Raw genomic sequence first — 14,889 nt, 5'->3', positions numbered from 1 at the left:
GCCGCCAAAATAGAGATTGTCAGAATGATGCTGATGGTCCTCTCTCTGCACTCAGGTCACTTTTTCCCTCACTCAGGAGCTGAGGAATATCAATACAACAATTAAACCCATCACCTTACAAGCAGCAACCAGAAACTGGGAGACCCAGCCTGACTGGAATAAACCAGCTGACTACAGCTGCTAAAAAGAGGTCCACACTTGGGCAAATACTCAAGACATTCCTTCTCCAAGGCACCACCCATAATAACAGGCCAACAGTCTCAAACACCTCTGCATTTGGATGGATATGCAGAACCGCATACATTAAACTGCTTTTCTTGGAGTTCATTTAAGAATGCTGCCAGCTTATAAACAGCAGAGTCAGTTTTGCTGCCAACACAATTTCTACCTAGAGCAAACGGAAGTGCTTTTCCAAGAATTTCCAAGACTGTTGCGTCACGCCGTGTGCTGGCGTTGCACCATGCAACCCGGGGAGAGAAGACACACAAATACAAACTGCTGCTTGCTGCATCCTGAAGGGAATTATTCACAGGCATTTACTTATTTTCAGGAAGAGACTGACAGTGCAGAACAGACCTTCCAAAAACTCCCAGTGCTCACTGCAGGGGAATATAGTCTCATTAATATTTTCAGTGCTGTAGCAAAAAGAGAGTTATTTTTATAGCTGGCGTGTTTCAATTTTCATTACAATTTTGAAAGCCTTGTTTGATAAGGTACAGTGGAGACTAAGAAATGTAGCATTTCTGAAGGACTAGAGCAACTTCTTCTCTAGCCTCCCTCCCCATCATGGGTTTTGCATAATCCTAAAGCATTAGTCCTTTGGCAACTTTACCATTTTGAAGATTTATTAGAATGATGTGTATGATGACAGCATTTACAAACTGTTGCTAAGGTCAGGGTCCCATTATACAAATTTTTAAATATGATGAGCATTTATAAGATAAATACAAAAAACAAACCAAGGACATCATATTCTCCATAATTTAAAGATGAAGAAAATTCAACTTGCTTAACTTCCTTCATGACCATAGCATGGAAAGTTTAAATCAGGGATTGAAGCAGAGTTCCTTGGACCACAAGCTCACCCAGAAGAATTAAATGGGGGCAAATAATCAACCACTGCATCAATTAATAAAAGCAAACGTTTATAACCAAGATTTCTGGGTAAAACTTTTCAAGTCATAATTTACATTACTTTTAAAAAACACTCAGCCAAACATCACTCTGCTGACATCTGAAGAATTTCAAGACAACTCTCACTCTCATGCCAAAATTCCCTTTATTGAGCATTCCAGTACTATGGTTCTGGCTATGTACACTTCATAGCTGTGCACACAAATTTATAATTTTTAGTGGATTCCTTGCCATCTACAACTTTGGTATTTTCCATGTTTTTGTTTGAATACTGGGCTTAATCATGTCATTAATATCACATTATCAAAGAACATTTGAGCTGCCTAGAAAAGAACAAAGCTTTTTTCAAGGCCTTGAGTTTGATGCAAAAAGTTCCACAAGAGGACTGTTCTGGATACTTTATAAGGGTAAACAGAAATCAGGAATAACAAAGCACCTCACCCTTCCATGGATAGGGGAAACAACATTAAATAAAAACAGCAGAAGTTCAAGTCTCACTAGACACTGTCACAAATTCAAACCTTCTTTTAAACAGGTCTTGTTTTAAAAAAGCATTCTTCAATTGTATGTCTTTCCTAGTGAAGTTTTGAGGACAATTTGTCCCTCCACAGAAAAAGCCACTACTTCACTGCTTCATCCACTCTGGGCAGTCAGCTAACCCTTTGGACAGAGAGGCTGTTTTTTCAGGGCAGTTCAATAACCACTTCTTTCAGACTGCAGAAAGCAACTGAGATTTGAGGAGGGGCAGAAGGGCAGGAAAGCTGACTTCCCTCCAAATGAAAACTAGGTGTTAGAAACTAGTATCTGCTAGTTCCCTACTCAGAAAAGAGCAACAAAAATAGAAAATAATCCATTCACTTTTGCTCAAAGAACACTTCCTTTGCTCTGCGTTTAATTTGGAGCTGAATGAAAATCACAGAGTAAGTCATACAGGAAGGGACCTCAAGAGGTCATCAGAAAGTATTTTGATAAGAAAGTATTTTACAAATATTTTTATTTAATACTTCAAAATCTTCAGGTTTAACATTTTATTGAATTTAATGCTATATAAGAAGCTTCTTGAGTCACTTCTCAGAAACAATAACATAGTAAATTAATTTTGTTTCTGATTTGCATGTTGAATCATAGCCTGAATGTGTTAACTCTGTCCTTTTGCTTAACACGAAATTTACTTTAAAGTTATCTTAGTTGCACATCAACATGTTTTAATAGGTACAGACCAGCAAGATCCAGTCTTTCTGCTGGAGAGTAACTACCACATAGAAACAAGCAAGCTTTAAAATAAAGTTTCTTGTTGGCTGATTTCAATTCTCAGTTAAAAGTGGCAATGCAAATTACTCTATTCTGTTCTTTATCGAACAGGAGAAAAGATTTTCAAACTGTCAAGCTGGCTGGTGGCATCTTGACAGCAGATGGAAATGCAGTGAGTGCGTGGCAGTGTCTACTGCCACTACATGGCAGTGTCTTTATGTGACTCCTAGCAAACTGAATCCCCTCACTGAATGGCTCTTTATACAACAGGAAATGAGCACACATTTAGGGGAAGGAATCTGCTGTACACCCCTGTCACCCTAAACGGGTGCAGGCATGAATGGGACTAGCCCAGCATGAAGAGCAGTCAGGTTGTTTACCATGCGGCCCCTCCCCAGCCACTCCATCGTGTGTCTCTTTGTGCACTCATGGCAAAGGACCGATTTGAAGACAATTTTATCTTGCACAGTGTTTGGTTCAGTGGGGGAAGGGAGTGGATAGGGCAAACTGATGTATTATGGAAAGCCATCCCCTCTTCCTTTACCCAGGGGACTGAAGGACAGCAAATGCCTCAGGCCAGCGTACTGACATGAAATGTTTCCTACCTCCCATCCAGAACCTGGGCAAGGACAACACTGGCACATTTTTCCATCCAGTATCTAAAGCTGGAACAACAAGAGGGGCTGTTCCTAACTCCTGCACCGATCTCTCAGAACACCTAGCGACAGAAGCAAGAAGTTTGCCCTGTTTTCAGGGATGCTTTTATTGGGAGGATACCCTAGTGACTGTTTTGAGCAGGAAACCAATCCCTGCACTTCTTTAAACTCTTCCTACTGCCAGTTGCAGACTCAGAGCCTTCCTCTCCCAGCTTAGCTGTCAGTGCATGTCTTCTGACAGTTTCTGCAGGACAGCTCAGTTTGTCTTTTCTCCATTAGAGAGAGTAAGTGAAGGAAGCTTCCAACAATTGGTCCATTTCCAAACGCCCGCCTGAGGTTTTCAGTTGAGAAGATCAGTCTTTAGCCCCTTCAAATCCGCAGGGTGCACATCCGAAAATGAGATATAATACATATGTAATCCTGGATAAACTCCATTCCCCACCCCTTTCCATTAAGTAAAATCAGTAACTAGAATCCCTGTTCAGGATTTGTGATTACAAGGATCACAGTCCGCCCTACCCTGGTCAAACAATACGGGCTCTAGGAAAGCATGAGAGCCATCATTTCAATAAAGCAAAACCCTGTTGCTTCCACTCCAGAACAGCTGACTTGAAGTGCATGCTAGGCTGTGCTTATTAACAAAATGAGAAATCTGATACATAGAAAGAAAACACTATGTGAGGATTAATCCTGGATTGCAGTTTGTGGCCAGCACTGGGCCATCATCCAAACACAGATGAAAAAGAACAGAATTTCTCCCACCTGTCACTTACAGCAGGTACAGCTATTGCTGTGTTGAGCCTCATCCTTTACAGCTATTGTAGCAACTCATTTTGTATCAGCTTAAAATTCAGGATTGACCTCACTGTTTCATTTCTTCCTTGTTTTGTGGGAGCCAGCACTGGAGGGTGAATTTTCTTTCCAGGAATTACAAACAAGCGTGAGTAACTTACAAGTTTGGACAGCTAGCACAATACACGTATGCTTCAAGGAAAGAAACCCAGCTTAAAACCAGCTGGAACCTGGAGATGCTAACTGAACAAGAAAATACAACGCTCAGGAACATCTTTTTAACATTGTCCTGCTGCTTTTGAGAGAAGTAAGCACACTGTCACTGCTGATTGCAAGAGACCTGAACAAACCAATGCATTTTCTTTGCCAATGAGCTACTGCACAGCAGAGTGAAATCCCTGTTGCAAGGCATTGTCCTTGCTCCTGATTGTACAGCAAGACAAAAACCAATATAAGAAGGCCTAATGGCTCAGTCACTGGTGTTCAATACACACCAATCCAAAGAAGTCATCTTTATTTTTTTTAAAATATATTCTCCTGCTTATGGTTGGGTTGACACTCTGTTGTTGCAATGCCACAGCTGAGCCCTGTTAATTTTTCTCCAAGCCCAGCAGGGAAGGCATGTCTGCTGATGCTGAAATGGGCCCTTTCCAATGAGCTTTGCCTGTCACAATACAGCCAATATAATGGCTATGGCACAAATGTGATTCTGCTTTCTTCCACTCCAGCACCACATTTGCTGCAGCACTGAAATGTCACTTTGTGGCAATGTTCTTCCCTGTCTGTTGGCAGAAGCTGCAGTGTTGTTCGTGCACTTCATCAGTCAGATTTGGTTAGGATATGGGAAACCTGGTTTTCTGTAGAGAAAACATGGCAACCTCTTCCTTCCAATACCTCTGGCTGTCAAGCTGAGATATGTTCATCAGACTGGATGACAGGGTTAAATGCTGCAGTCAGCACAAACAGTTCTGATAGGGAGGCAAATGCACCTCGGTTTTCAAACATCATCCCATTTCCCTACATCTATCATCAAAGAAGGCAGCAGGAGCTCAAAGAATAGCCACATACTATTTTCTGCAAGGTCAAAGAAATGCACAACGTACACTTTATGTTTGGCAGCTCTTAATTACTATGGGCTGTAAAGATGCTAGAAAACGACAACTCTCAGTGCAAGATCTGCTGTTCACAACTTCAAATTTCATGCTGTGATCACCAATTTTGGGCTGTGGTGGCTGTTCTAGAGAGTTTAAACCCATTACACAGCCAAACTGCTTAGCATTATGTTGTTTTCTAGTTATTTTAAACAACTAATCAAAATAAATTGGACATGTACCCTTCTGAAACAAGGCCTCTCACCTTCTCTTTCTCTCCTCTCTCCCCCCACCCCTTGTCACACATCGGCTTCTGCCAAACAATTCAGCACTGACACTACAGCTCATCACGTGATACCAAGTGCTTCAAGCATCTTGCAATACTTATTACTATCTACACATCCATAAGTCATTCCACCCAGAAACGTATGTGAATACTAACGTGAGCTATTTCCTTATGCATTAAAGATTTAGAGCTCTCCCAGATCCTTGGAAGAAGCTAGTACCCTCAAATACTGAAAAATCATCCCTTTTATGTGTGTGTCTCATCTGCATTTCACGTAGATTAGGAAGCATGACATAAGGAAAACCTGCCATATCCTCATACTCTCCCATTCCTCCTGCTTACACTCCTGCAGCCCCACAAGTCTGTCGTGATTAAGCAATGGATTTTAGATGTCAAAGAACAAGGCACTTGCACAGGGTGTCCTTACCCATGTTAGAATGGAAAGTAACAAATGTAAGAGGTTGCTTATTCTTAATACTGATCTCCTCCAGAGCTAAAATGATATGTCAGTAGCAGGTGTCAAGTTTGAAGACCCCCCCCTCCTCTTTTTTTTTTTTTAAATAAATATAACAAAGGGCACACAGATTTGACCTAATGGGTCAACCATCAAAAGTTAAACTGATTTAAATAATTAGACCTAGAATGTCAGGCACCACTGTTTTTTTTTTTTTTTAATAAATATAACAAAGGGCACACAGATGTGACCTAATGGGTCAACCATCAAAAGTTAAACTGATTTAAATAATTAGACCTAGAATGTCAGGCACCACTGCAAATAATTGCTCCTAATGCTTTTAGAATTAGATTGCTAATGAAAAGGCGCAAAAAGGAGGCCATTTGCAGTTGTGGAAATAAGTCAATTTTCTTTCCATATGTCATTTTCCTCATGTAGATTTGCTGTGAAATCTTAAGGAGTCATTTACAGCTTTCTCTCCAGAGCCACTGTAGTATATACAATAGTTCTGAGTAATAAAAAATAGCAATAAGTCATCATGAAATATTAGTTGTTTATACACTGTATTTATCAAGCATAACAAACATCTGCTCATACTTCTGACATTTTCCAATGAAAGTGACTATTGCATATTGTTTTCCCCTTAATTTCTGGAAAAACATGGGAGCTATTCAAATATAAACAGCATTCCGCAACAAATTTAAACCAGTTTTGGTCAAAGGACAGTTCATTAGCAGAATGTAATTCTGATGCTCTTAACTGGTTTCTGGCTGCTCTCTCAGATTTATTCTAACATCTAAGTAATACTCTGAGTGATTTCGGTAACCGTCTGCTAAAGCACTGGGTTCCATGTATAATTCACTAATTCTGTGTAAAGGTGTGCATACCCCCGCCCCACTCGCAGATTCTAACGCCAGGTTACCCGTCTCTGGAAGCGCCCAGGCCACCCGAGTTCTCAGAGGATGCGGATTTCGCAGCAGAAAGATTCGAGTGCCCAGCCCCGGTGTGTACACTGGCGTTCTCCGGGCGGCGGCGGGGCCGGGCGCGGTGTCCGGCGGCCGCGGAGCCCCCGGGAGGAGCGCGGCTGGCGGCCCCGATAACGGGGGGCGCGCCGAGAGCCGCCCGCCGCCGCCGTGCCCACTTCCACCTGGGACCCGGCCAAGCAGAGTCAATAATTGACTTCCCCGCGGCTCTCGCCCCGTACCAAAGGGGCCGGGCACGGGCTGGGCGCTGCGGGCACCGCGGGGCTCCCCGGGCCGCGCACCGCGCAGGGGGCCGGCACGCAGCCTCCCCCGCCCCCACTCCCCTCCCCGGCTTTGCTTTGCTTTTAAATGCAACCAGAAAAAAACACAAAAAGCCCGGCTCCCCCCGCCGCCGAGCTGGCACCGGCACCGGCGCGCCGGGAGATGCAGAGCCCGGTCCGGCTCCGCGGCGCCGTGCTCCCGGGACCGGGCAGCAACCAGCCCTCTCGGTTCCCTCAATTGCGATGGCGAGCGCCTCGGCAATAATATTGCCAGCCTGGACGTACAATTTTTTTAATGTATTTTTTTTTTAACCGGGTGGACAGCTCTACGCTGGCTGGCGCGGCCGGGGAACGTGCATTTCCTGCGGGGCACAAAGCCGGCGGGCAGGGTCCGGGGAGCCCCTGGCCGCGGGAGGGTGCGCGATCCTGCTCCGTCCATTGCGTCCGAGATGGGGCCGTAACAAAAGCCAGAGACCCGCAGCGACGGGCAGAGCGAGCGGGGCCGGCGGGTGCTTCCCTCCGCGATCCCGAGCGGCCGAGGGGGGCGGCGGGGAAGGGGGGAGCCAGGGCAAAAGTTCACCGCGGTCCCGGTAGGGCAGGGGGTGCTCGGTGGGGCTGGGGCTGGGGCCGGCGCTGGGGTTGGGGGATGCCGGCCTGGCTCGTCGCCTCGCAGCCCGGCGGATGGACCGCGGGGGGCGGGAAGGAGGCGATGCAAGTCCCGGGAGCCCCTTTCCTGCCCTCTCCTCCACAATGCGGCCAGATCCCCGGCACAAACACGCCCCCCGGCACCCCGGGGCTCCGCTCCCTCCTTTCGGGGAAAAAATAAAATCAAATAAAACACAATACGGCTCACTTGAAGGGACGAGTGGGGATGGGGAGCAGGCGGCTGCTCCGGGGCTGCCTGCGCGCCCCGCCGGTCAGCCCCACGCCGGCCGGCCCCGGCGGGCAGCAGCTGCGGCCCCCCGCCCCGACCCCACTGCCGCCGGGGAAGGGGCAGCGCACACCCGTGCGCACACACACAAATGGCACGGGAGGAGGGGAAAGTTTCCAGCCGCTTCAACCAAATAACCAACATTTGCAAGCTCCAGACAGGCACGGTGGCCAGCACACCGATGCACGCCCCGGCCCCCGAAGCAACGGGGCAGCGCGCCCGGAGAGCGAGGGGAGGGGGCCCGGGGCACGGAGAGAGGGGGGCAAGAGCAGAGAAACCATCTCGGGTTTTTTCAATGGAAGTACCGCCGGTGCCGGGCACGGCTGATGCAGGGCAGGGAACAAGGGGACACCCCCGCCACCCCGGCGACTCTCCCGAGCGGACCCGTGCGGATGGGCAAATCACCGGGGCTGCAAATAAAGAGCGGGGGAGCGGGGCTGGGCTGCACCGCGGAGCCCGGCAGCGCCCGACCGCCCCGCGGGACCCGCGCCCCCGCCCGCGCCCCGCCGCGTTACCTTCTTATTGCATCTGGAGCAGCAGCTTTTCTTCCCTTTCCCCTCTCCTCCTCTCCCTCTCCTGTCCTCTCGGTTTATACCAGCCTGTTCCTCATCTCACAGCCTTCCTCCCAGCGCCATCTTGCAAGCTTGTGACGTTGGGAGCCGCTCACCCCTGACCCACATTTGAATAGAAGCCAAAATGAAAAAAAGAAGAGGAGAGAGCGAGGGAGAGAGGAGAGAAAGAGGGAAAAGAAGAAGAAGAAAGAGCGGAACAAGGAGAGGCAGGGAAAGCAGCAGCTAAGCAAGTGCTGTGCCAGTGTGGAACAGCATCGGCTCTGCTCCCTTGCCAGCTAGTTTAGTAATAAGCAATTTCCTGCTTTTGCAATAAATGTTGCCGCGGCGGGGCTGGGAAAGGGACGGGGATCTGAGTAATTCCCACCGAGGGACCAGGGCTTCCCCCACCCCGAGCCGCCCCCCTTCCCTGCCACCCACACCCCGAAACCCAGCCCGGAGCCTGACCACTGCCTCCCGGCAACCCAAATACTGCTGCTCCCTCCCAGGTTTTGAGCAATGAAAAAGGCATTTATTAAGATTATTTCTCCCATCACTGATGAGCTCTTAAGTGCGTGTTAAGAGAAATTATATAGATTGTAGCTTGTACATGTGTTGGAATCTGAAATTAGTTTTGCACACAAATTTTGGAAACATCACGCATAGCACTATTTGCATATTAGTTTTTTGTCACTCATATCTGTGTGTTAAGGACTGTCACTGCATTTTGCATTATTCAGGGCACAGATACAGACATGGCCTTTGCACCCACAGAATCTGAAGTTTTGGTTTGTGCATTTTTTTTTAAAGTTATTTACCTATGGAAGTATACTGGAGGGAAGGGTTATTTGTGTTATGCATCCCTAGTCCTGCAAAATTTCCGTTCATGCTTAACTTAAAGCACATCAGTGATCACACTAAGAAGGGCTACTCAGATGCTTACACTAAGAGTGTGCCCAGCCTGCAAACTCAACCTATTACTTTGTAAAATGTTAAGTTCACTTGACGTTTTACATCTTAATCTTACTGACCATTGTCACAAAGTACAACTGTGCAGAAATCTGAATTACCCCTTTGTAGCACTCTCTCCCATCTATAGCTAATTAATGTTTAATAACTGGAGACATGCACATAAAGGTTTTTATTGTAATCGTGCACAGGAGTACTTCCACTATCCCATGCAGGAATCACTGTATTAGCTCCAAGTATGAGATGATATTTCCTTTCCTTCTGTGCCCTCACAGCCACCCATAACCAAAATTCTCTGTAGCCTCAGCAAGGTGATTCATTAGTGAAGCTAAGCCTACGTTTAACACATGTCTAATAATTCCCTAATAGCCACAATGCCAGTGACTCTCTCAGCCACTTCCTGTGCAGATCCCTGCAGTCTGCATGCCCTTCAGCTGGATCCCAGCTGCAGCCTAAGCTCTCCATCCCTGATAATAAAGATGTTTTCTAGTTGCTCATCCAGAGTTCAAAGTTTTTGCAGGACATGGTTTCTTCAGCTTTACCAAAGTGGCTTGAGGAGCAAATAAAGATAAGGCAAATCACAACAGCCATATCAGAAGGGTCTGGACTGGTGGTTTGTTCACAGTACACCCAATAAAGAGCAGAACACTAACAGTGGTGAGAACAGCAAACCTGACTGTCAGCACAAGACCCAGTGAAGTAGATAAGGATCAATTCAAGACTCTTCCCCCACCAGGAAAGTTAATTTAAGATCGGTGGTGCTGCTCTGAGCTGTATTTTAAAGCTAAGTGGCCTTGCAAATAGCCAGGGAGGTGTTTCACGCCATTTGTTTCATGCTGTGCCAGAGGAATTGGTAGGCAAATACACAGAAGTCCTTGCACTATCTAAACCGGGGCCACATGCATCATAGATATTTTTTCAGATAAGTTTAGACATTTGGGTTTAGAAAGAGCCACTTTCGTGAATCTTTGTGTGGCATTTCAAGACCTCAACAATGCCACCATCTGCCCTCATCTTCCTTCCTTCCGCTGAAGTTTTCCACCCCAGCACAATCTGTGTGCCCCTGCCAGTTCACAAACCAACATCTTTGTTCAAACCCGCTTTCATCAGACATTTGAACAAAGGTGCCAAGTTTTTCACAGGAATGGCTTGAGGCACAAGCATTTCAGCCTGTCTGCCAACTTTGCTAGGCAGGTGTTAACTTTTGAGAGTGAAGGGGAGAAAGAAGGTTGGGAAGATGGACAGAAACATCCTAAAATGTGAGCACAAGGTTTAGTCTAAAAAGCTTTACTTGTATTTGAATGTTCTCTAGGTTTGGGAATGATCAGTTTGCAGCATCCCTCAGGAAACTGAGAAATGGACACATTTTCAGTAGAGAGGAGACAAAAAAAAAAAAAGATAGAAATTAGGTGTCTGGCACCTGGAAATGATATGGTATGATACAGCACTGCATTCAGCTTCATATATAGGTGATAATTATAAGGTTGGAAAAGAACTAATGAGAAAGTTAGACCTGGCACTGTCACTAGAACCAGGGACATCTGTGGAGAATCTGATGAGCCAAGTTGAAGTATGGCCACACCTACCTGGAAAACATCTACAGGCACGCAAGGCAGATACCACGATACCTGTAATGTCTCCAAGCAACCACAGCCAGGGAATTTGCCATCCAAACAGAGGGTACACCCTCAAGTTCTGAGAAATCACACCCACTGTGGGCACATCTGGCACTGGTGAAACGTGCCCCTGTGTGTGAAAGCAAACGGGTTGCTCAGGTGCAGAGAGCTGCATGCTCAGATGAAAGGCTGGATTAGAAGGGTGATGGTGGCACTGCTTGCAGACACTGTGGCACAATGGGCATATTCTGGAGGATGATTTGGGCTTGTGAATGTTTTGAAGAAAGAGGCTCTTCTTCTATTTCCAGCTGGACACTTGTCATTAACTTTGTTTTCTAGATTTGTTTGACTCTGAGGTTTTTAGCACTTTTCTGAAAAGAGCATGGAGAGGATGGCAGCATGAATTGTGCTGGGTGCTCTGCAGACACAGTTGAAAGCTCCAGCTTCCTCCTTGGTGTGTTGATGAGTACATTGAATGCAACACATCCAAGGTAGCTATGACAAAACAGATTTTTGCCCTAACAATATACAAAGAATTTAGAACAGAATCCAAAGAACAAGCAGATTGCACACCATTCTTGTATTTTAGTCCTTAGTATCTATTCACAATAGCTCTGTAATGCTGTTTTCAAGAAGACAAGTTTAATTAATTGTATTCTCTCCCCATATAAGTTATTGTTTGCAAAATACTTAGACTCAAGTCAGTGACTGAAACCCAGAGGAACTTCAGGTGTTTGGTTTAATTTCAGTTTTTAACAAACTGATGGGTTCAGAAGAAGCTCCAGCCCTTTGTAGCAGTGCTAACAGCAAGTTTATACTCATGCTAGAGCAGGAAGAAGACATGGGTAGAATTATTGTAGTGGCAAGCGAGTGCTGTGGGTGAGGAGTGAAGTAATCTGAGCAAAGAAAATGCCATTGCAGAAAGTAAACAGAATAACGACCAAAGGGTGGCCATGTGCCCTTACGGCTCTTCAGTGCCACCTGCCTTCGGTCCCGGCGCTCGTGGATGGCCAGTGCCATCTAGCAGGCGAACTGTTGTTTACAGTAGCAACGATGGGTAAAGCTGGGCAGAAAAGCTCCCATGAAAAGCAAAAAACTGCAATTCAAGGAACGAAGCGAAATATGCAGTGCAGGAAATGCCAGTTTAGGGCTTATGACTGAAAGCAATGTCAGAGCAGGGGGTAACCAGCCTGCTCCTCAAGAATAGATAATGTTTTACCTCTAAAAATAAATTGAGACAAAGTTTCCTAGCAGAGATTTGCACTCGTTGCAGTGGGGTAGTCCTGGCAGCTCCACGAAAAATCCTGGGGGCCAGAATGTCGGTCTGGAACTGAAAGAGGCATCGTGCAAGGCATTGCAATGACCCAGGAAACTCTGCTTGAACAGTATCAGAGCAGCTGGGGATAGCTCATGAAATGAAGAAAGAAATCAAAATATTCCTCTACAGTCAGACATATGTGTCTGGAAGGTCTTGTCCAGCAGACTCACAAGTGCCCATGGAGGAGATTCCAATTTTATGCTAAGATGGGTTTGGAAAATTCTCTCTTACCTGCAAGTGTGCTGTGATTGAGTGTACATCCTCAGTAAAACTCCTTCATCATTCACTGGATTAGCTGGGCTCCTCACTCTGCTACTTCTGGTCTTTGACTGCAGTCAGTGGATGATGCACAGAGCATTACATTGACCTTTGTGTAATTATATCTTAATTTATCCTACCTGTTCCTGGTTTTACTAATGCAGAACTTGATAGAACACAAATTTGACAAGTAATTTTTCCACATCTGAAAACGGAAAGAAAATATTTTTGGAAATTCATTTGTAATGAGGGAAAATCAGAAACAGTAAATGTAACCTGAATCCTTAGGATCAAAAATTGCCACAAAGGTGCTGGTCACAGGTTCCCTCAGCTCTGCACTGTTTTGCCTTGTGAGAGTTCTGCTCAAAATCATGAGCTTAGAACCCAGTAACAAAAACAAACAAAAACCACAACAGAAGGAAGCAGTTTGAAAACCTAGGCTAGTGGTTTAGTGCTTGTACAAGGTACTATTTTGTCCACTTCTGCCTATGTTCATTCTGATAGCAGTTTTCATTTCCTTGGAAGAGAAGAAACTTGCACTATTTTTGTTGCTAGAAGCTGAAGCTTTTTGCAAGATGTTCTGGCACAGGCCGGGCTGAGGCAAGGGGTTTTGCAACTCTAATCAGATAAAAACACTCCTTCCATTATAACAAGATCTTTGATTTCTGTTAGCCTGTGAATTTCTTTGCAAATATGTTCACTCTGTACCTATCTCCAAAACATCTGTATTAAGCTGTGTCTGCCCTGCTAGTTAACATAGCCTGTGCAACAGCATCACTCCACTGGGCTGTGGGAGAGTAAGAAGAGTAAGGAAACAAGTGATGAACAAACCCACCACCTGTGAGTGTTCAGAGTTGAAAATAAGTCTCAAATAGATGTCAAAGGACATTAAAAAAAAGAAACATTTCTTCAGCCATGTATAAACAGGGAACAAGAAAAGAACTGGTGCTACTTTGAAGAGTGGACAAGGAAAATATTAAAAATACTTTTGTACCCAAGATCTAAATGAAGTTTTGCCATAGCTTTTAAGAGAAACAGTGGATTTGAAGAAGAGAGTAAAATTAACATTGATTAGTTGGAATGAGGGGAAGACAATAGAAGTTATCACAACAAAAGTGAAAGCAAATCTAAAATATCTTAACATTTTTCAGTGAGGGAGACCAGTAATTTTCATCCCAGAACTTCAAAGCAACTAATATCAGATTGATAGCAACAATTTGAAATAAATCTTTGAGTTGGAGGTTGTTCTTGCATGATTTGAAAATAGTAGATATAATACTTTTATTTTTAAAAGGATTAGAAAGCTTTCTAAGAAGCCACTGAGTTCATTGGTTTTGAGACCACCTCAGACTTTCCGGAGAGTTTTGAAGAAAAACATATTTAACATGTTTATATATATATATACATATTCATGTATATATAGGTAAAAGATGCCAAGAGAAGATAAAAAGGATAAAATGCAACCACAATGCTGATTTTGCTGAGTGTCCTGGACACTTTATCTTTGCAGAGATAACTGATTGTCTAAGCAAGGGGAAATGCAGTAGATGTAATCTATATGGATTTTAGTCAAGCATTTGATATGATGCCACATGGGAAGTTATTCATTAAGATGGAGAAGATGGGGATTAGTACAAGAGCAGTAAAATGTGTAAGAATTTGTACAGAAGGAGAGATGCCAATAGATTGCTATTGGGATAGAGATTTCTAATAATTTGAGATTGAACTTGTTTAATATTCACTCTAATGATCTCCTGTCATTTAAGATGGAGAATGGCAAAGAAATGTTCTGATAAAAGAGTCAAGAGGCACCATCATTAACAGCATCAGAGTACTGTAGCTGAAGATGGTGAAAGTGATGGAAATGGGATGCAGTTCCATACAAAAACAAACATACATTTGGGATGCACTTCACAATTAACAATTGAAAATTAAGCATCTTCTTCAAGCTAATCTAATCCAGGGCTTCTTCTGCAGGCACTGAAAAGAGGAAGATTCCCTGAGAGTGGAGGGTAATCCTGCCCCTTTTGGGTTCTTGATTTAGGATAAGAGGGACTGTTGTGTGCATATACCGGTTTCTCTATTAACTGTGCAGAACTTTATGCAGAAGGATAAAGAGAAGTAGATTCTCTTCAAGGAAGAAAACTGACTGTAGTATTTTAAAAAAAAAGAAAACAAATCTCTGTATTTGTTTGTCAGTGTATGACTCTGAACCATCAGTGCATGAGGCAGTGAGAGAAATGACAAATGTGATCCTAGACAAGATTCTTCCAGCACTGCTGGCATTGCACCGGGCACTGCTGGACCACCTTGACTGCTGCAGGATCTTGTCACACGTGTTC

General features: G+C 44.7%; 1 protein-coding gene across 1 annotated transcript in view; it reads right to left on the bottom strand.

Moving 5' to 3' along the window:
- Positions 1 to 8,739, bottom strand: part of HIC2 (HIC ZBTB transcriptional repressor 2) — a 72,353-nt gene extending 63,614 nt beyond the window's left edge. The window contains exon 1 of the mRNA XM_041410437.1: positions 8,354 to 8,739. The gene's annotated coding sequence lies outside the window, so the exon portion shown is untranslated. The remainder of the gene's footprint in view (positions 1 to 8,353) is intronic.
- Between the last annotated feature and the right edge of the window lie 6,150 nt (positions 8,740 to 14,889).

This window comes from Onychostruthus taczanowskii, unplaced genomic scaffold (genome assembly GCF_017590055.1).
Source record: "Onychostruthus taczanowskii isolate IOZ18803 unplaced genomic scaffold, ASM1759005v1 scaffold32, whole genome shotgun sequence".
Classification (NCBI taxonomy): Eukaryota; Metazoa; Chordata; class Aves; order Passeriformes; family Passeridae; genus Onychostruthus; species Onychostruthus taczanowskii.
The sequence above is the reverse complement of the archived record's forward strand: the minus strand, read 5'-3'. Positions and strand labels throughout refer to the sequence as shown.